The sequence below is a fragment of the Helianthus annuus genome, chromosome 4 (genome assembly GCF_002127325.2).
Source record: "Helianthus annuus cultivar XRQ/B chromosome 4, HanXRQr2.0-SUNRISE, whole genome shotgun sequence".
NCBI lineage: Eukaryota > Viridiplantae > Streptophyta > Magnoliopsida > Asterales > Asteraceae > Helianthus > Helianthus annuus.
The window spans coordinates 64769090-64790809 of NC_035436.2; the positions used below are offsets into that span (position 1 = coordinate 64769090).

A 21720-nucleotide genomic window follows, 5' to 3' on the forward strand; every position below is an offset into this window, starting at 1 on the left:
AAACCATCCAATTTTTGTTTTCATCTCTCTAACTTTAGAACTTCTGGAATGAAAAAGTAGATATGGTTCGCGTTGCATTAATTAAGAAAATTGTTGCATAACTTGGTTCCAAAAACTATCACTTTTTTATTATTACCTACACAATATAATTTTTAAAATAAAATATAATATTATAGTACATTGTATAATAAAATTAAATAATTGAAAATGCATAAGTATAAAAAAATGAACTTTAATCGGATCGGTAGAAACGTTAGACCAAGCTCGTGCAAGCGCTTCCAACTCAATTTGACATTAAGGATGCTTGGTGCATCTCCACTTGTGTCTCCTTTTGTCCGCTTTTCTTCTTGTGACCGTTGTTTTTTCTTTCTTGCTCTTCATGGTTTGTGGTTGCGTTTCAATTATAACATCATCATCATCTACGCCTAAAGAAACGAAATCGTGCTTGGGTTCGGGTGACGCTTGGACCCGTGGCATTTGGGTCGATTGTGATTGCATTTGCATAACAACTTGCTGTTGTTTGATTTGAATTTGCCACGCGTTTGGTGTTTGACTAAAGCTGCCAAATGTAAACATATTTAGATTTATCGGTATGGTTGGGTATACGAGTGGCGGTTGGGTCGAGGAAGTACACCGAGTGTGTATGGGAAGAGAGGTGGAGAGAATGGTGGTGGGTTCTGTCGGTTTGGATCCATGATAATATTTGCAAGATGGTTGAGAGGTTGGAAGTGAGTTTGATTTAAAATGGGAAAAAATGGTTTTTTATAGATTACTTTTTCAGAATTCAATTTTTTAATAATGCATGAACGTTTAACGGTCTTATTCTCAAACAGTCAAATAAAGCGAAGTCGGGGAGGTCGGGGATAATTCACCGAAGACGCCAAACATTTATGTGGGGGCGTTGTTTCGATCGGGGCCGAGTGCCACCTCGCCTTCCCCCTTTCTCTTCCTTACGCCACACTCTTTAGCATTAGGGGGAAGGGCCACTTGCCATTCCTAGCCTAAGTCTCTCCAATCATGTTGCGCCACATCACTTAGATCACCATTACCCTAAACTGCCTTATTTGGTAGCACTGCTTAGACCTTCCTACCCTCTTCCTTTTTTATTGACACACATAAATTAAATAAAAACAAAAATATCACACAAAGTAGATAAATAAACCTAAAAAAGCACAAAATTAAACATACACAAACTAGATGATTAAACTTAAATAAACTAGATAATTAAACAAAATAATCATCAACCCCTAAACTGTGGGAGTCGGCATCCTGATGCATAGCTAGTGGCATACGAGGATGGTTTTTTAGTAATTTCCAGGACGCGATGTGAGTAAATATTCCATTATGTTCAATTTGGTATTTATGACGGACCTAGGCAATCACGTGTGCCTCTGTTATGGCGTCACTGTGAGCCATCTTGGTGTTGAAGAGTTGAGGAAATTTACAAACCTTCACGAACATACTACGAAACCTTGACAAAGCTTGGTGCAAAAAGAGCGACTGGATTCACCTTCACGTTGGCAGAATTCTTCAAATAAGGTTGTTCTAAATGTAACTACTCATTGCCGGTTTTCGGACACATCCAACCAAGATGTGACCAAAGTTATGTCTTCATCTTTTGTCCAAGGTCTTCTTCCCACTTTTTATAAGTGTATAGAGATGAGTATGTGAGAATATATAGTTGATTTTTTTTTCACAAATTCGGTGTGATATTTGTATGTATTTATACGGGTTAGTTAAGGAAAAAAATTAAACAAATAATAAACTGGCCATTCAACGGTCACAAGGCAATTGTATTCTTCTTTAATATGTGTTCTTGATTTATTTGTTTATATTCAGAAAATTTGACAAAATTTTCTTGTAAGTTTTCCACACATTGTCATCGTCCTCCAATTCAACTTGACTCTATTGATGCATGATGTGATGGTGGGGCTAGGGTTGTAAGGCCGGAGGGTGTGGGGGCGCCACCCCCGCCAGCTCAGACACTATAGCGTCTCGGGGCGCTATCCCATCACACCGTCGACGTTAAATAGGGGCGCCATAGAGGGCTCGCCAAGATGGTAACGAGCAACCAAGCGCGTGGACCGAGGGACATTTAAAGTTTTGACTGTTTCAAACGGTCATATTTAAAAAAAAAAATCTAATTTCCTTTTTTTTATCTTATTCCTCTCACTTTCTCATCACTTTTTATACCATTCTCTACATTTTTTAAAAACATTCTCAACAATGTTTCCCAACAACCCATGGGACCCGAACAATCCGTTTTGGCAAACTATGCAAAACAACGATGCTGACGAATTTGAAGAACCAGAAGTGCTGCCTCGTCCAACTGGTAGGGATAAAAGTAAGGCAGCGGCACGTGGAAAGTCTAGTACAACGGCATCAGATGGCCCGTCAAAGTTGAGCGACTTCGAGGCAAGTCTCAACAAAATATTATTCATTAGGGAAAAAGACTAACAAATGAGGATGGAGAAACAAATCCAAAAAGACATGGAGTTTCTCGCAAAGGATTTGTCAAATCTATCAGAGTAGGACCGAGTCATTTTGGAGGCTCGTAAGGCACAATTTTAGGCAAAATATATGTAGTTTTTTTTCTAGTATGTTGTGTTTTTTTATTATGTTGTCTTTTTTTTTTTTTCTAGTACCTTGTGTTTTTTTTTAATGAATTTGTAGTGTTTTTATTTTTTTTAATGAAATTATGTTTTTTTTTTTAATTTTCTAGTTAATTAAAATTGCCATTTAATTTAAAAAAAATTAAATATTTAAATAAATAAATAATTAGGTAATCATAACGGGGGCTTCATCCACACTCTGCAAATTAAAGGGGGGTATGATAAAACCCCAAAAGTGACATGGCACTGACGTAACGCTTAGGTGGACTGATAAAGCCCCTTGGGAGCTCCAACCACACCCTCTAGCCTAATACATTAGAATTTAGGCCACATGCATGGTCTTGTCATTAATTTGCACAACACTAAATAGACAACTCTTTTTACGTATCATGCATGGTCTTGTCATTAATTGGTTCAACATTAAATAGACAGAACTCTTTTACATATCATGCATGTGACATAGATGTATCCAAAATATCAACAACATACCTGCATTTTTAGACCCACTCCTTGTTATGATTCTTATCATCTTTTTTATTGTGTTCTACGGAATGTTTCAGGTTTTAAAGAAGAAAAAACTTAAACGTCAAACCAAACTATTAATAAAAGTTTTTAATTCGGTTTCAACTGCTAACAATTTAGTTTTAGCTTACAAAGATTAAAACCGTTAATAGTGGTTTATCACATAGAATCCCCAAACGAGATCATGAAGTAGTCTAATAGTCATACAACGCCTCTATTACTCGAGTCTTTTATATCTGATAAAGTATTTTACAAAATCAATATTATTTTTAAATATCCAACATCTTTTACTCCATGATACTAGATTTGTCAACCAAGTGACCAACGCTTTATTACATACGCAAAAACACCAAAATACAACTATGTAAATGACTTCTAGTAAAGAACCTCAACAGGAACGAAACCATTCTTAATTGAAGCTACTACTGCATCAATGACCAATTGGGTCTTTCTGCTAATGACTGACCACTTTTTCTCTGGTTTAGCCTCACCATTTCGAATTCCCGCAACCAATCGACCAAATTCATGCACCATCAACGCTTCCTGGGGTAGATCAGTCGCTATCTTGAACTCACTTGGTTCAGGAATACACCCAAGTGACAAATCTGCCCACCTTGAATTTGCCACCGCATAAAAAGGTCCTACTTTTTCATTGAACGGTATAACAAAGTCATGGACCCAAAAGTTCCCTTTGGTTCCTAGTGCGATTATGTCCATGCATAAGTTCATGAGGAACGAACAATAAAAGGTTGCGACTTTCCCATCTTTGTTCCAGTTTAAAGATGCACCACATGCATGACTCCTGATTCGTTGTACTCGGGGTCACGAAACGCAGTAACTGTATTTGGAAGCTCGTAATCATGAGCCCATAGAATGGCGCGTATGCTGTACCATCCTGTGTCTCCAAGAGCTCCTAGGGCATCAAGATCAGGGTTTACACGAATATCATTCTTCAGAAAATCCCCTTCTCCAATATACGAAAACGTGCTTTGGACCTGTCAAAAACATTGTTAGATAACCATAAAATGTAACATAGGTCATGTGTTAGTGATACGTGATATATAGATAATAATTATCTTTACCATTGAATTTGATTTAAAAAAAAAAGCTTGATTTTTTTCTTTCTTTCTTTTACAACAAAAATAATTATATGAATTTATTTAATATTATTTTTTAATAGAAAATATTACCCACTCCTAAATTGCACCAATTATTCATAATTTATACATTGATTGGGATTAAACTCAAAATCTCTTGCTAAAAGACAAAAGTCTCTACCAATTAAGCTAAATACTTATAAATTTAACATTCTTATTCTTCACGTTTTATTTTGTATATTAATTCATTCGGTTTTTTTTTTTTTGAATTACTATCTTTTATTTATTTAAGGGATCAATTTAAACGACAATGTTCTGTATTTGTATTTGTTACTTTTTTTTGTTTTAACCTATATTGGGTGTTTGCATTGCTCATATCATATATTTTACTTTTCTTATAAAATAATAAAATAATTAAACTTGAAAAGGAAAAGTTTTCTTTGAATGGTGAATTTCTTTTTGAGTGACCCAATGTCATACCGCCTAAATGGTGGCTTTAGCCAAGATCTGCCCAGGCTATGTTGTCTTAACTGGGCCCGCGCTGGGTTGGGCAGATTTGGTTACGGCGTTCAGAGCCGGCCCTTAAGGAGGGCGGGGAGGACAACCGAACAGGGCCCATGATTTCGTAGGGCACGCAATTTTAAAAAAAAATAATCCGATATTATATATGTAAAAAAAAATTTAATAGGGTATAACCAAAAAAAATTAACATAGGCCCACTTAAAAATAATCGTATTGTTTAAACTATTTAGCCAATTAGGTTAATGATCCCAATACCCAAATATTTTCTAAAAACTAATAAAAAAAGAATTTTGGGCGGCCCTAAGGGCACGTTTTTTCGAGCTCGAACAGGGTACATGAATTCTCAGGGCCGGCCCTGACGGCGTTCCCCAGAAACCGTACTGCCTTACACGAGAAGACTCGCTGAAGTAACAGCCGGATGAAAACCGGGGTGCGGCTCAGGATCGAACCCCCCTCGATGGGTTTGTCACCATCATTGCCCAATATCCACCTCAATATGACATAAGTGGGAATTGAACTTGAGTTTCCATTAAAAAACCCAAATCTCCTACACTAAGAAGTAGAAGTGGGGGATTGAAAATTAGGAAAAGTAATTTCATAAAAATAAGCTTGTGAGGCCCTTGACACAACAACATGGATATCATGCGTCATGCTCAAATCTATTGCCACATGACAGACTAACTAATTTGAAAAGTTAGTTAAAATCTCACATGACAGACTAACTAGATTGAAAAGTTTTAAGTTAAAAGACTATTTTAACAAACTTATTATCGGCCAAATTCTATAGAAAGCGCAGATAATACCGATTTGAGCTGTCCAAATCTTTGCTCATCACAAAGAACCTCCTTCATCTTTGCTGTCCGAGGATGATGCATCCACATGGTAGCATCCATGAACTGCACCCCACTGGATTCACAAGCCGCCAGTATCGTATCGAGTTCACCAACGTTAAGTGCCACCGGTTTCTCTAACAAAACATGCTTCTTCTTCTCAGCTGCCAGAACGGCCCACCGCACGTGGAGGCTTGTTGGTAAAGGAACATAAACCGCATCAACATCAGGGTCGTCCAATACGGCGTCGTAGCTGCCATAAACCTTAGCGGATTCCGGAAAATGGTTTTCTGATGCGAACGCGGCCGCCTTTTCCAGAGAGCGGCTGCCTATAGCGGAGATGGTGGTGTTGGGGGAGAGTAACATAGCCCGCGATACCTTGCGGGCTATGTTTGCACATCCCAGGATCCCGAATCGGAGTTGGGATTCCGTCATTTTTGTATGTTAAGAGTTTTGAGTGGGTATGGATTATTGAGACGGTGATGTGTAGATATAGTGGTAGGAAGGTAGTGGCTGCTACTAGAAACCAATATGGTAAATTACAAAATGTTCCCATCTCGGAATATGGGTGTGGAGGGACTTGGTTTAAAGGCATTGCTCGACACGTGGTCGAGGGTGGAATTCACAAGTTTATGGTGAAAAATGAGGGGTGTGGTGTGGTGTGGCCAGTCATGTGAATTGTTTTTAATTAAAGTAGCTAACCAAAGCCAGACATATTGGACCAGCCAACCAAAGCCAGCCAAGTCACCCTGCCCCCTGCCCCACGCCATGCTAAATACCCATGCCAAATGGGCAACGCCATGCTGAATACCCAAACCGCCGCTCCCGACCCACGCCCCACACCGCACAGTCTATTTTTTGTTCTTTTCTTAGTAAAATTACCAATATGGACAGAGTGCTTTTTTTTCAACCTAAAATGGGACCTCTTCTCCTCTTTTCTTTCCACCTTTACGGGTTCCTGGTTAAAAAAAACCACTTACCGGATGAAATGCCCGTTGTATCCTTATGCTTAACAAAAAGTATCAAATAAATCTATTGTACGGGGTTGACGATTTCAGACACGGACCTCTTAATACGAAACAATACATTTTTAACATGTTTGATGTTGGCACTTAACAGGTCATGTATCTTAAACAAAACAGGTTGACATATTTAGGGCACGACAAAATTCATGTCTAAACAGGCCAAAGACCTAATAACGTGTTAGTGACCTGTTTATATTTGTAATGGATTTTATGATTTGACTTTTCTGGATTTTTGTTTAAAATTTGTTAATGGTTAAAATGTTAAGGATTATTTATTAATAAAGACTTTTATGGAGTTTAAAATTTGTTAATGGTTAAAATGTTAAGGATTATTTATTAATCAAGACTTTTATGCAGTTTTGTTTTGCTGAAAAGGTTCCAAAATATGTGATAGTTATCATGTTCTTAAACATGTTTGTAAACAGGTCCTTTAGTGTTAGACCTATTTCTAAACAGGTCGTGTTCGTTTGACCATCTCCACATTTTGGCACAAAAAAACCCGGTCGCAAATGCAGTGACAGATTGTGACTGAAGTTAAAATGGTTGCAAAATGAGCTAAATCCAAGTTGGTCGCAAAATCCAAATCAATCCATAATTGAGTCGCGTTTTAGATCATTCGGATTGCAAAACATTTTCATAAATAATAAAATTTAAACTAAAATTAAAATTCTGGTCACAAAGGATTAACAAAACCTAAGATTAATTATTAATTTTCCCAGTAGAAAAATGAGTATAACAAAATTACAACTAAACTAAAAATTAAAAGTTGACTTCAAAAATGAAAATAAATACATCACTCCCAAAAAGATTACGAAAAACTTAAAATACATAAATCAAACTTAGTAAAATTTTGGTCGGGAATGGTCGCAAAAGTTGAAAGAGAGAAAAAGCTCAAGAGAGAGGGAGTCATCAAAAATCAATAAAGAAAAAAAGGATGTGAGGGGGAAGTCTTTGTTTGTAGGGCGTAATGATCCTTCGGAATGCATTACTCCATACAAAAATGAAAATGTATAATTACTCACACAAAAATGAAAATGTATAAATCATCTTTCGGAGCACAGTACTCCATACAAAAATGAAAATATATAACGTAAGTCCCAAAAAGATTACAAAACACTTAAAATACATAAATTAAACTAATACTAAAATTTTGGTGATAAAATGCTCGTAAAAATTGAAAAAGGAAAGAAAAGGTCAAGGAAGGGGGAGTCGCCCGTAATGATCCTTGGGAGTACATTACTCCATAGGCAGCTATAGTAGCGGTAACTAGTTGTTCTTTTCCTCTTTTTATGAGTAAATGCATTTTTATCTTATTAGTCATGTGATTTCCATTAAAAAAAAAAAAAAAATTAAAGTGTGATGTGATGCCACTCTTAGATAGATGCTTGTTATTCGTTTACATGAATAGATATGTTTGCTAGGATATGCATCCGCATCCGCGTATTACACGGATTAAATAAATAAAATATCTTACGTAAATAAAAAAGTTAAATACCATAAAAATTGCTTAAAATCATCCATAATCAGAAAATTGTCAATTTCTTTGAAATTTAAAGAAAAATAAAATAAATTAAGACAATTTAAGATGTTAATACATTATAGATAATTATAGTTAGAGTAAACTTCCGTTTTGCTCCCTGTGGTTTTGTCGTTTTAATGGTTTTGCTCAAATCCTTTAAAAATAGTCATTTTACTCCAATAGTTTACCATGCTTTTTCCATTTTGCTCCCCGACTCTTAAGTCAGTTAAATCATTCAACTAAGGGTAGAGGTATTTCAGTAATTTTATATATAGGTAACTAATTATATATTATTAATTCTTCCCTTTTCCCCAGAACTCTTCTCCACTTCATCTTTCTCATTCTTCACCACCACCATCTCCACCTTTTACCACCACCATCCACCTAAAACCACCACCAGCACCATCCACCTAAAACAAATTTTGTGTGAGATTAAGTGTGATCGGTGCAATCATCGCCTGTGTAATTCCGGCACCGGCGAGTGTAGTTCCGATACATCACCTCGTAAAAGGTTAACAGCTTTCCCGACAATATACCATTGCGAATATTTATGACACGTTAAATAATATAAAAAGACTAAACATTTGTTTACAAATAAAAAATAAATTTTTAACATGTAACATAATAAAATATTTTCTTAACATGTTAAATATATTTTAATGGTTTATTTAAAAATAATAATTGTTTCAGATTAATATGAAATATAATTTGATTTTCAACTTTATGTGTTGTATCTGATATGAGCACAAGGAATTATAGATTGATTATCTTAATTTTTATTAATCGCAAGGTACGTCTTGTGTCACCATAATTTTTTTAGATCACAAATAATCCGGGTGAGATCGGAGATATATCACCTCGTAGAATGTTAGGAGCTTTCCTGACAATATATCATTACGAATATTTATGACACGTTAAATAATTTAAAAAGACTAAACATTTGTTTATGAATAAAAAAACAAATTCTTAACATGTTAAATATATTTTATTGGTTTATTTAAAAAAATTGTTTCAGATTAATATGAAATTTAAATTTTTTTTTCAACTTTATGTGTTGTATCTGATATAAGCATAATGAATTATATTGATTAATTATTATTAATCGCAAGGTACGTCTTGTGTCACCATGGTTCCTAGATCACGAGTGATCCGGGTGAGATCAGAGATACATCACCTCGTAGAAGATTAGGAGGTTTCCCGACAATATACCATTGAAAATATTTATGACACGTTAAATAATATAAAAAGACTAAATATTTGTTTATAAATAAAAAATAAATTCTTCACATTTTAAATATTTTTTTAACATAATAAAATATTTTTTTAACATGTTAAATATATTTTATTGGTTTATAAAAAAATAATTGTTTTAGATTAATATGAAAATATAATTTGATTTTTCAACTTTATGTGTTGTATCTGATATAAGCACAACGAATTATATTGATTAATTATTATTAATCACAAGGTACGTCTTGTGTCACCATGATTTTCTAGATCACGAGTGATCCGAGTGAGATCTGAGATACATTAATCTTTTTTGGAGCTTTTGCATATAGATACATGTTGAAGCCTTTTTAATAGAAAAAATTAAAAAAATGCTTACAAATAGTATATATATATATATATATATATATATATATATATATATAATTGCGCTAAAATAAGAACCACCTCGAGTTGTAAGAACCGTGAGAACTTTTTGATCCGGGGCGAGGTGGACCAATTTTTTTTTTCACAAACGTAGATGCGTGTATTATAAACACATTTGTAAAAAAAAATTAAAAAAAAAATGTCGTGTGTGTAGTTTTGAGCACCACAAGTTTGTGTTTACGGGTACCGTAAATTTTCCGGTTAGATTTACGGTACCCGTAAACACAAACTTGTGGTGCTCAAAACTACACACACGACATTTTTTTTTTGAATTTTTTTTACAAATGTGTTTATAATACACGCAACTACGTTTATGAAAAAAAATTTGGTCCACCTCGCCCCGTACGGTGTAGTTCTCACGATTTTTACAACTCGAGGTGGTTCTCATTTTAGCGGTCCGCTAAATATATATATATATATATATATATATATATATATATATATATATATATATATATATATATATATATATATATATTTATTTATTTATGAATTGATTGACTTATGATACTTTTTACCATTACCCATACAAAAAATAATAATTTAGTTTTACCATGACATGTAAAATTTATATACTTATAAGGATGAGTTCAATAAGGAACACCAAAAAAGTGAGGATCTGAAGAACCATACACTTAACGTGTTTAATGTATCATAAAAATTCAATTCAACTTGACATGTTAAAATTTAATCTTTTTCCGGAGCCACAATATTTTTAACATGTTAAAAATATTATTAAATTATGCCACAATATTTTTACATGTTAAAACTATTATAAGAGTGAGGTTGATCAATGGATAACCTCAAAAAAGTGAGGGATTGTGCATTTAAATGTTAAACATATTATAAAAAAATTCGACATGTAACATGTTAATTTTTTTTCATAACATGTTAATTTGTTTTCAAAAGATGTTACGTTATTGTAGATGTCGACTGAAATCTAAAGATATTTCATGGTACATGTCATTTATTACTTCACATAACTTAGTACAAATACAAATTCATATTTGGATTCCGCTTGGACGAATAGGAAGAGATTCTATCGCCGGCTATTGTTGTGACATCACTATTTCCGGTGACTAATAGTAGAGATTGATCCGTTGAACGGTGTCATCCTCGAATAGTTGAAAAAAGCATCTAGTTATATTTCAAATACTATTGTTTGCATGTAAACCAAGAAAATTTAATTAAACAAATATAAATAAAATGTTTAAAAAACTTTTACAGCCATTCTACTAGTTCCAAGAAACTGTTTATATACGAAATGAAAATTTTACATTTGATAAAATCAAATAAATTGTTCGCAATTTGAAATTTTAACAGAGATGGGTACCAAATAAACATCAAAATGAGAATAACCTAGAGCGCGTATACATTCAACAAAGCTTCGATTTGCAAATTGCATGCCTAATCTAATATAGGTAGCATTTTGGCAATGCACATGCCCATTAAACATGTTTTATATTTTCTATTCATCTTATTGGTTTAACTTTTTATGGATAAACTGGGGTTGTAAGTAAGCCTACGCTTCCACGCATAAACCTTACCCGAAACCGGCTGCGCTTTAACCAGTTGTATGCGTCATCTCAGACTTCTGACCAAGAACGACCTGGTCAGGTCAATTTCCCAGCTCTATTTGTCACTTCCCGAACAGAAAGAAACCGATTCAAGATTTCTCATCAGTGTTGTACTCCATATACTCCTTAGCCGAACATAATTGTTGATATGCACAAAATGCAACATATAAATTATATCAATTGTGGCATAAAACTAACCCTTTTTTAGTACTAATGTTGGAAAAAGTGTGCTTTTGTCTTCCTTTTGTATTTTCAGGATTAAATGAGCTCAAATTAACAAAAGAAGCAAAAAGACAGCAAAATCTAACATAAATACAAGAAAAGGAACAAAAGTGGAATACCCGACCCCTCGACAGCATCTTCCCAAGCAAAACTAAGAAAACAGAAGACTGAACACGCCCCGTGCTCAGCGAGCACGGGGCCGTGCCCAAGTAGCAGCAGAAAAGACAAACCTATAGAAGCTTCTACTGCCCACCACGGGGCCGTGCCCAGCGGACACGGGGGCGTGGTCAACTTCCTACAGGCGCATTTATTGTAATTGCGAATTACAATTAACGAAGAGAGAGACGAGGATGGACACAGGGCCGTGCCCAGCGGGCACGGGGCCGTGCCCGAGCTTCTGTTCAGCCTATAAATAGGAGTGTTTGGAGCCATTTCAACTCATCCCTTGGCACACCACCTCTCTCACACTTCACCCACCACCCACCACCACCATAACACCATCATCCACCACCATCATCCATTGTCCATCATAGAGTGTGTGAGTCGTCTCGGGATCCAAGATTGATCGTAAGAGTTCTTGACAATCAAAGGCCATGTTTGCCTAAGTCTCTTACATCACTTGGTGAAGACAAGTGTTTAGTGTAATACTTTTTATTTTTAATCTTTTGCACTTTTTAATTGGTTTTGTATTAATGACTTTAATTACTAGTTTCTTATGTTGAAGGTGATTCTTCCTTATCGTTTGTCCGTGGTGTCTTTGCATTATTTTACTGTCTATATAAAATAAAAGATTTTCACCATTCATATCTCCGCGGTCTATATGGTGGTATGTTGGCTACCTGGTCGGGGGTTAAGGGAACGGTTTGGTAAGAGTCTTGCCATTGTTCAGTGTATAGATCCTGCAAAGGACCTGGGTCAAATTTAGTAGGACCTCCTTCAATACCCAAAGGTATTGGATGGCGGGGGTCCAAACTCTTTGATCCCCTCATAAGTTAAACTACTATTAAAACTTTAACCCAGCTACTTAGGACTGAATCCCTGCTGACTCAGACTACTTAGCTGAGGGTAACGTCGCCTTCAAAAGAGGGGCCTACCACATTATGTATTAATAACTTAATTAATTATCTTTCAATAATCCGACCCTTTAGGATTGTATCCTTGCTGACTCAAACTACTGGGTTGAGGGTAACGTCACCTTCAAAAGAGGAGCCTACTACAATAACTAAGATAATCTCTTAAATAAGTGCAAAAGTGCGAAAATAATCAAAGGTTACACTAACACACCAGTCGGATCCAAGTAATTCATCTTGTCTATCTGTTTTTATTTTTATTTTATTTTCAGCATTTTAGTTAGTTTTATTTTCTTAGTTTAAAAATCTTTTTCTAACACTTTGATTTGATGAGACGTTGAGGATAAACCGGTACTAAAAGCTCTTGTGTCCTTGGACGACCTCGGTATCTTACCAACACTATACTACGTCCACGATGGGTGCACTTGCCCATATGTGTGTTTAGTGTTAGTAAATATCGTGTTTTATAAATTTAAAACTTGGCTAAAAGTGTAAAGGGCTTAAAATATACATATAATATATATAACACCTCGAACACATCAAGTTTTTGGCGCCGTTGCCGGGGACACAAGGATTTTAAGAAAGTTAGGAATCAACGGCCTAATCATTTTTTATTTTCTTTTTATTTTTTTTGGATTTTCTTAAATTTTTCAGCTTCTGCAGAGCTCAGCACGGGCTGTGCCTGGTCGGACACGGGCCATGCCCAGCAGTGTTACTGGCAGTTTTTAATTTTCTGAGTTGCAGAAGGCTGAGCACGGGGCCGTGTCGATGCAACACGGGGTCGTGTCCAACTTTCTAGTAACAGGGATCCTGAAAACAATCACTGTAACTCTGACCACGGGCCGTGTTCACTGAGCACGGGGCCATGGTGAACTTTCTGACCAACATTCTTTTTTGTTTTTGTTCCAGGACTTGGAACCAGACGCCACCTCTACGTAGTGTATGAGCTCCAGTTCTAATAAAGACATAAAAGAACCTCTAGATGAACCCGAACGCTTTCTCAGAAAAAGACTAAAAGCTAAAAACCAAGAGAAGGTTTCGGGGGACCCACTTCCAATGGCGGACCAACGTACCCTCATGGATTACCTACGACCCACCGTAGGTAATCTCGGCGCCGCTCCATTTTCACTAAAAGACTGAGCAAAAGCTTGGCTTAACACCCTCCCAGTTGGTTCGGTAAACACCTGGGATGAACTAGCCCAAAAATTTCTATATAAGTATTTCCCTCCCGCTAAAACGGCTAAATTAATGACTGAAATTAATACATACTCGCAAGAGGAGGGGGAATCCTTATATGAAACTTGGGAAAGGTTCAAGGAGCTATTACGAAAGTGTCCCCATCACGGTCTTGCGGTGTGGCAACAAGTATCCACTTTCTATAATGGATTGTTGCCACATACTAGACAAACACTTGACTCTAGCTCCGGGGGACTTTTAGGTAATCGCCGCCCGCATGAAATATATAATCAAATTGAGGAAATTGCTCAAACCAATTTCCAGTGGTATACTCCCCAAGGCAATAAATCTATTGCCCCGGGCGCCCATAAGGTTGATGAAAGCACTTCTTTACAAGCCCAAATCGAGGCCCGTTCTTCTAAAATTAAAAAGTTAGAGATGACAAAAACAGTCTCGGTTATGGCTTGTGAAGGGTGTGGTGGGCCACATGAAAATTGGAGTTGTATGAAAGAAACGGATGATCAACCAGAATCGGTAAACTACATTGATAATAGACCTTGGCCGTCAGGTCCTCCAACGGGCACCTACAACCAAGGATGGCTTAACCACCCTAACCTTGGTTGGAGAGAATCCGGCAATAGTGGTAACCAACAAAGCCTAAATCAACGAACAAACTTTCAACAACCAAGAAATGAGTCACAAAATTTCCCTCCACAACAAGGTGGACGAGAAAGGCTTGAAGATACTATATCTCGCCTAATCTCCGACACTGAAAAGAAAAACACGGATAGGTTTCTACAATTAGAATCAAATTTTAGAAATCAACAAGCTAGTATTCAAAACATCGAAAAACAAATAATTCAACTAGCCCAAAATTTCTCCAAGAGACCGCAAGGCGTGTTACCAAGTAATACCGAAACAAACCCAAAAGCACAAGTTCATCTCATAACGTTACGGAACCGTACCGTGGGTCCCGCGGAAGGCCCACCGCCTACTGAGAAGATCGCAACACCGCCCCAACAAGAGAAGGTTTCTCCTCCATCACCAGAGCCCACCAAGGCTCCTCCGGTTCCGTACCCTGGTAGGTTAATCCGTCAAAAGACCAATGAGCAATTCGCAAAATTCGAAAGTTTACTAAAACGATTGCATGTCAACATTCCTTTCATTGACGTCCAAACCCAAATGCCTAAATACTCAAAATTCATGAGGGACTTCCTCACTCATAAAAGGAAAATTGAATCATTGCAATTAGTTAACTTAGGCGAAGAATGCTCCGCCCTCGTACTCAACAGACTCCCCTAAAAGAAGATTGATCCCGGAAGCTTCACAATTCCTTGCTCGATTGGGGACTCCCCCATTCGTAATGCACTAGCTGACCTTGGGGCTAGCATTAACCTCATGCCCGCATCAATGTTCAAAAGACTCGGCTTAGGAAAAACAAGCCCTACCAAGATGAGTATACAGCTTGCCGATAGGTCCGTCAAATACCCACAAGGTGTCGCTGAAAATCTATTGGTCAAAGTCAACAATTTCGTCTACCCGGCCGACTTTGTCATACTAGATATGGAAGAAGACACCGAAGTTCCCCTCATACTTGGAAGGCCATTCCTAGCTACCGCACAAGTAGTGGTAGATATGAATGACGGAACACTCACTTTGAAGTATGGGGATCAGGAAGTGAAGTTTGGAGTTGGGAAGAGAGTAGAGGACGATGATCCAGTCAAGTACATGAAGGTTATTGATTCGAGTTTGGATGATGCTCTCCGGCGGTGCAACATGGGATGCAAAGCATCCGGCTCGGAAAACATATAACCTCACTTTGGGTCTAGCCAAGGACCCTTATAAACGTGGCGCACCACGGAGGCATTCCGCAGAACTATCCTTAGTTTAGTTTAATCTTTTAGTTTAATTTTAATTTGCAGAAATAAAACACACTCTGGATGGTGAAGGATAACAAGGGAAACGAGAAACATCGCCCCATGCACTAAAACAGAGCAATCCGACAATGATCTCTCCATTACAGTAGGCTCAGCACGGGCCGTGTTCACCCAACACGGCCCCGTGCTGCACAGTCTGCAGCAATTCGCCTAGTTCAGGTAACGGGACACGGGGCCGTGTTCACTGAACACGCCCCCGTGCCCAGGCTTCTGTCCCTTTTCTTAAATTTTTGTCGCTGGCACCTGAGCACGGGGCCGTGCCCGGTCCCCACGGGGCCGTGTTCAGACTGCCAGTAACATAAAATTTTGCTTTTAACACCATTTTACACATTCAATCAACCTAAAAACTTATTTTTGGGACACATTGAGGACAATGTGTAATTTAAATGTGGGGGGATGCTAAAACCTTGAATTTTGCAAGTCCTAATAACAAGCCTTACACAAAACTCTATTGGAACCGCTAATCACCCCAAATTATTTTTTTCCAAAAAAATTTTACATTTTTTTTACTTGTCTAAGTTTAAGTTAGGAATTCAAGTCTTAACAAGGTTATATTTTTACAAGTTTACAACCGATAGCGTCGTGATAAAAAGAACCAACATAAGAAAATTATGAAAAGGCATGACAAACTTAGTTAAAATTTGATTATATATACTTGATCACATAAAAAACCCTTTTCCCATAAAAGTGAGTTTTGAGCCTTTAACGAGCATACAAATATATATCTTTATACTAAATGCTCATTTTTCGTTTCTTGTGTGAATAGCCGCTTGGTTCGTACGACTCTAGAACTTGCCACAATAATACATTCCCGGTCCTTACCAACTTAAACCCGAGTAAGTAAATGATAGAGGCATTAGGACTAACCCTTTTTCATTCTACACCATTATTTTTCATTTTTTCCACCTACCTAAAATCCCCCTAGTTAACCCCTTTGAGCCTAAACCTTTTTCATTTCTTAACCCAAAACAACCCTTTTTACCCACCTAAACCTTTTTACTTTTTAACCTTTTTTTTAGTAAACAATGTTCGGTTCTCTTATGACTTCTTCTTCAAAAAATAATCTATATTTTTATATATTTTGATGAAACCAAATAAACAAACAAAGTTTATCAAAAATAACTTTGTTTGAACAATTCATCAAAATAAAATAAAAATATGAAAAAAATAAAAGTCTTTTAAACCGACGTTTGTTACGCCTTTCGCATTTTTTACTAACCACTAACTCAACCACCCACCTTTAGCCCAAGCCTAACCCTTCACCCATAAAGTCCTCTTGATATTTACAAAGGTATATAGTTAAAAAGGAGGAGGATTGATTGCTTGGCAAGCTTATAGTAGGAGTAAGTTCCATGCCGCTCTCGAGTGATTCACTAAAAATACACCTTCGGCCGAGTGTTGAGTGATCCCCCGTGAGGTATGTGAACTTGTATATAAATGAGATTTTAAAAAAGGGGATGTTATGCCCTAATAAGTAATTTATCTTAAGAAACGTTCTTAATAAATCATGCCGAATAGGATTGTAAATAAATAAAAATAAAACCTAATAAAGAATCTTGGAAATCCCGACACTCTATGACAAGCCCAAAAACATTCTCTTCTACCCATTCCATTTGGGAGTGAATAAAGCCACATTATAAAGAGTTTTGCTTGAGGACAAGCAAAGATTCAAGTGTGGGGGTATTTGATATGCACAAAATGCAACATATAAATTATATCAATTGTGGCATAAAACTAACTCTTTTTTAGTACTAATGTTGGAAAAGTGTGCTTTTGTCTTCCTTTTGTATTTTCAGGATTAAATGAGCTCAAATTAACAAAAGAAGCAAAAAGACAGCAAAATCTAAAATAAATACAAGAAAAAAGGAACAAAAGTGGAATGCCCGACCCCTCGACAGCATCTTCCCAAGCAAAACTAAGAAAACAGAAGACTGAACACGCCCCGTGCTCAGCGAGCATGGGGCCGCACCCAAGTAGCAGCAGAAAAGACAAACCTATAGAAGCTTCAACTGCCCACCACGGGTCGTGCCCAGCGGACACGGGGGCGTGGTCAACTTCCTGCAGGCGCATTTATTGTAATTGCGAATTGCAATTAATGAAGAGAGAGACGAGGATGGACACGGGGCCGTGCCCAGCGGGCACGGGGCCGTGCCCGAGCTTCTGTTCAGCCTATAAATAGGAGTGTTTGGAGCCATTTCAACTCATCCCTTGGCACACCACCTCTCTCACACTTCACCCACCACCCACCACCACCATAACACCATCATCCACCACCATCATCCATTGTCCATCATAGAGTGTGTGAGTCGTCTCGGGATCCAAGATTGATCGTAAGAGTTCTTGACAATCAAAGGCCATGTTTGCCTAAGTCTCTTACATCACTTGGTGAAGACAAGTGTTTAGTGTAATACTTTTTATTTTTAATATTTTGCACTTTTTAATTGGTTTTGTATTAATGACTTTAATTACTAGTTTCTTATGTTGAAGGTGATTCTTCCTTATCGTTTGTTCGTGGTGTCTTGGCATTATTTTACTGTCTATATAAAATAAAAGATTTTCACCATTCATATCTCCACGGTCTATATGGAGGTATGTTGGCTACCTGGTCGGGGGTTAAGGGAACGGTTTGGTAAGAGTCTTGCCATTGTTCAGTGTATAGATCCTGCAAAGGACCTGGGTCAAATTTAGTAGGACCTCCTTCAATACCCAAAGTTATTGGATGGCGGGGGTCCAAACTCTTTGATCCCCTCATAAGTTAAACTACTATTAAAACTTTAACCCAGCTACTTAGGACTGTATCCCTGCTGACTCAGACTACTTAGCTGAGGGTAACGTCGCCTTCAAAAGAGGGGCCTACCACATTATGCATTAATAACTTAATTAATTATCTTTCAATAATCCGACCCTTTAGGATTGTATCCTTGCTGACTCAAACTACTGGGTTGAGGGTAACGTCACCTTCAAAAGAGGGGCCTACTACAATAACTAAGATAATCTCTTAAATAAGTGCAAAAGTGCGAAAATAATCAAAGGTTACACTAACACACGAGTCGGATCCAAGTGATTCATCTTGTCTATCTGTTTTTATTTTTATTTTATTTTTAGCATTTTAGTTAGTTTTATTTTCTTAGTTTAAAAATCTTTTTCTAACACTTTGATTTGATTAGACATTGAGGATAAACCGGTACTAAAAGCACTTGTGTCCTTGGACGACCTCGGTATTTTACCAACACTATACTACGTCCACGATGGGTGCACTTGCCCATATGTGTGTTTAGTGTTAGTAAATATCGTGTTTTATAAATTTAAAACTTGGCTAAAAGTGTAAAAAGGGCTTAAAATATACATATAATATATAACACCTCGAACACATCAATTGTCAAACCCAATGGGAATTCACACTCCAACTACCATCACATATCATAACACGGTCTGCAACACATGCCATTTTCCGCCTTTCAAAACGTATAAGAACGAAAACTTTGCTGCTACAGAGTATCATGAGTTTTTTACTCTATTGCACTCGATTTTGTAGGGTAATCATTTTGTAAAGTTTCAAAATCATGGCTTGTGCTTCTATGGTGTCTAAAATTCCAAAAACAACCTTTAGTGCTTCTTGAGATGCACCTTCATAGTCCAACACATACCACATTAGTGACAAATGGATAGGATATATTGACCCGTTTATAAGTAAATGACTCAAATGGTCGCCTTTAAATATTGTAATAATACTGTAAAGTCTGTAATCTTTATAACATCTCTATAAATACACATACACTACACTAATCAAATGCTATTCAGCCAAATTACATGTCCAAAGCATGTTATGGACAGACTAACCACAATGCAGGTCAAAACAGTAACATGGAACCTCCATAGAGAGTTTTTGGTTGCAGGCAAACATTAAATAATAACTCTATAGTCTATATTGCAATTTGAAGCCATTTTTTTCTAGAGGTGCCACTGATCTATTACAATACTTGTAAATTATGTTAAAATGATTTGTTTAACATGTAAAACTAATATGTTTTAGATTTAAAGTTATGTAAACCTAATTTGATTTGTTTCACACAATTTAAACATGTACAATCTCTCACAAGAAACACAAATCATCATATAACATATATTAAGCATGTACAAACTCTCACAAGAAACACATCACACAAAAGCAAATTGTTACTGTTGTAGAAACTTGTTTACTAAACCATAGATCTGGTGGATTTGGAGTTCAATTTTGCCTTCTAGTTCAAATTACAATTATGTTTAACATGTAAAAAATGTATAAAAAACCTTGATCGTACCAATCCTATTGCATCTTCAACGAATCAAAATGTGCGCCTTCTTCGTAATGTAAAAATATGTAATCAGAAACAACGTAAAAAAAAACATGGCGTCGGTGAAGTCTAGGTCAGATCGCCACTGCCGGAAGTGGACATGTGAATGACTAATCGTCGACTAGTTCGGTTGTCTCCAACAGGAAACGGAAAGGTGCAATTAACAACCACGACGGTGTAGACTGATGTGTGCGAGGTGTAGTATATTTTTGGTATATATTTTAAGCCTTTTTTACACTTTTTAGCCAAGTTTTAAATTTATAAAACACGATATTTACTAACACTAAACACACATATGGGCAAGTGCACCCATCGTGGACGTAGTATAGTGTTGGTAAGATACCGAGGTCGTCCAAGGACACAAGAGCTTTTAGTACCGGTTTATCCTCAACGTCTAATCAAATCAAAATGTTAGAAAAGATTTTTAAACTAAGAAAATAAAACTAACTAAATGCTGAAAAATAAAATAAAATAAAAAACAGATAGATAAGATGAATCACTTGGATCCGACTCGTGTATTAGTATAACCTTTGATTATTTTTTCACTTTTGCACTTGTTTAAGAGATTATCTTAGTTATTGTAGTAGGCCCCTCTTTTGAAGGCGACGTTACCCTCAACCCAGTAGTTTGAGTCAGCAAGGATACAATCCTAAAGGGTCGGATTATTGAAAGATAATGAATTAAGTTATTAATGCAAATTATGGTAGGCCCCTCTTTTGGAGGTGACGTTACCCTCGACTAAGTAGTCTGAGTCAGCAGGGATACAGTCCTAAATAGCCGGGTTCTAGTATTAATAGTAGTTAACTTATGAGGGGGTCAAAGAGTTAGGATCCCCGCCATCCAATACCTTTGGGTATTGAAGGAGATCCTACTAAATTTGACCCAGGTCCCTTGCAGGACCTCTAAACGCTGAACAAGGGCAAGACCCTTACCAAACCGTTCCCTCCGACCAGGTAGCCAACATACCTCCATATAGACCGTGGAGATATGAATTGTGAAAATCTTTTATTTTATATAGACAGTAAAATAATGCCAAGACACCACGGACAAACGATAAGGAAAAGTCACCTTCAACATAAGCAACTAGTTATTAAAGTCATTAATACAAAACCAAATAAAAAGTGCAAAATATTAAAAATAAAAAGTATTATACTAAACACTTATCCTCACCAAGTGATGTAAGAGATTTAGGCAAACATGGCCTTGATTGTCAAGAACTCTTACGATCAATCTTGGATCCCAAGACGACTCACACACTCTATGATGGACAATGGATGATGGTGGTGGATGATGGTGTTGTGATGGTGGTCTGTGGTGGATGAAGTGTGAGAGATGTGGTGTGCCAAGGGATGAGTTGCAATTAAGCCAAGCACTCCTATTTATAGGCTGAACAGAGGCCTGGGCACGGCCCCGTGTCCGCTGGGCACGGCCCCGTGCCTGTCTGACACTATCTCTCCTCATTAATTGTAATTCGCACTTACAATTAATGCGCCTGCAGTACTTTGGGCACGCCCCCGTGGTGAGCAACTGAAGCTTCTACAGGTTTGTCTTTTCTGCTGCTTCTTGGGCACGGCCCCGTGCTCGCTGAGCACGGGGCGTGTTAGTCTTCTGCCTTCTCTGTTTT

The 21720-nt window shown here is 37.0% G+C and overlaps 1 non-coding gene and 1 pseudogene across 1 annotated transcript; both read right to left on the reverse strand.

The window, feature by feature from the left end:
• Window positions 1–3332: 3332 nt before the first annotated feature.
• On the reverse strand, window positions 3333–6075 carry LOC110895135 (annotated as a pseudogene).
• A 7816-nt stretch (window positions 6076–13891) lies between these two features.
• Window positions 13892–13998, reverse strand: LOC118491987. Its single transcript, XR_004892431.1, has one exon. It is a non-coding gene; the product is annotated as a small nucleolar RNA R71 (small nucleolar RNA).
• Window positions 13999–21720: the final 7722 nt, after the last annotated feature.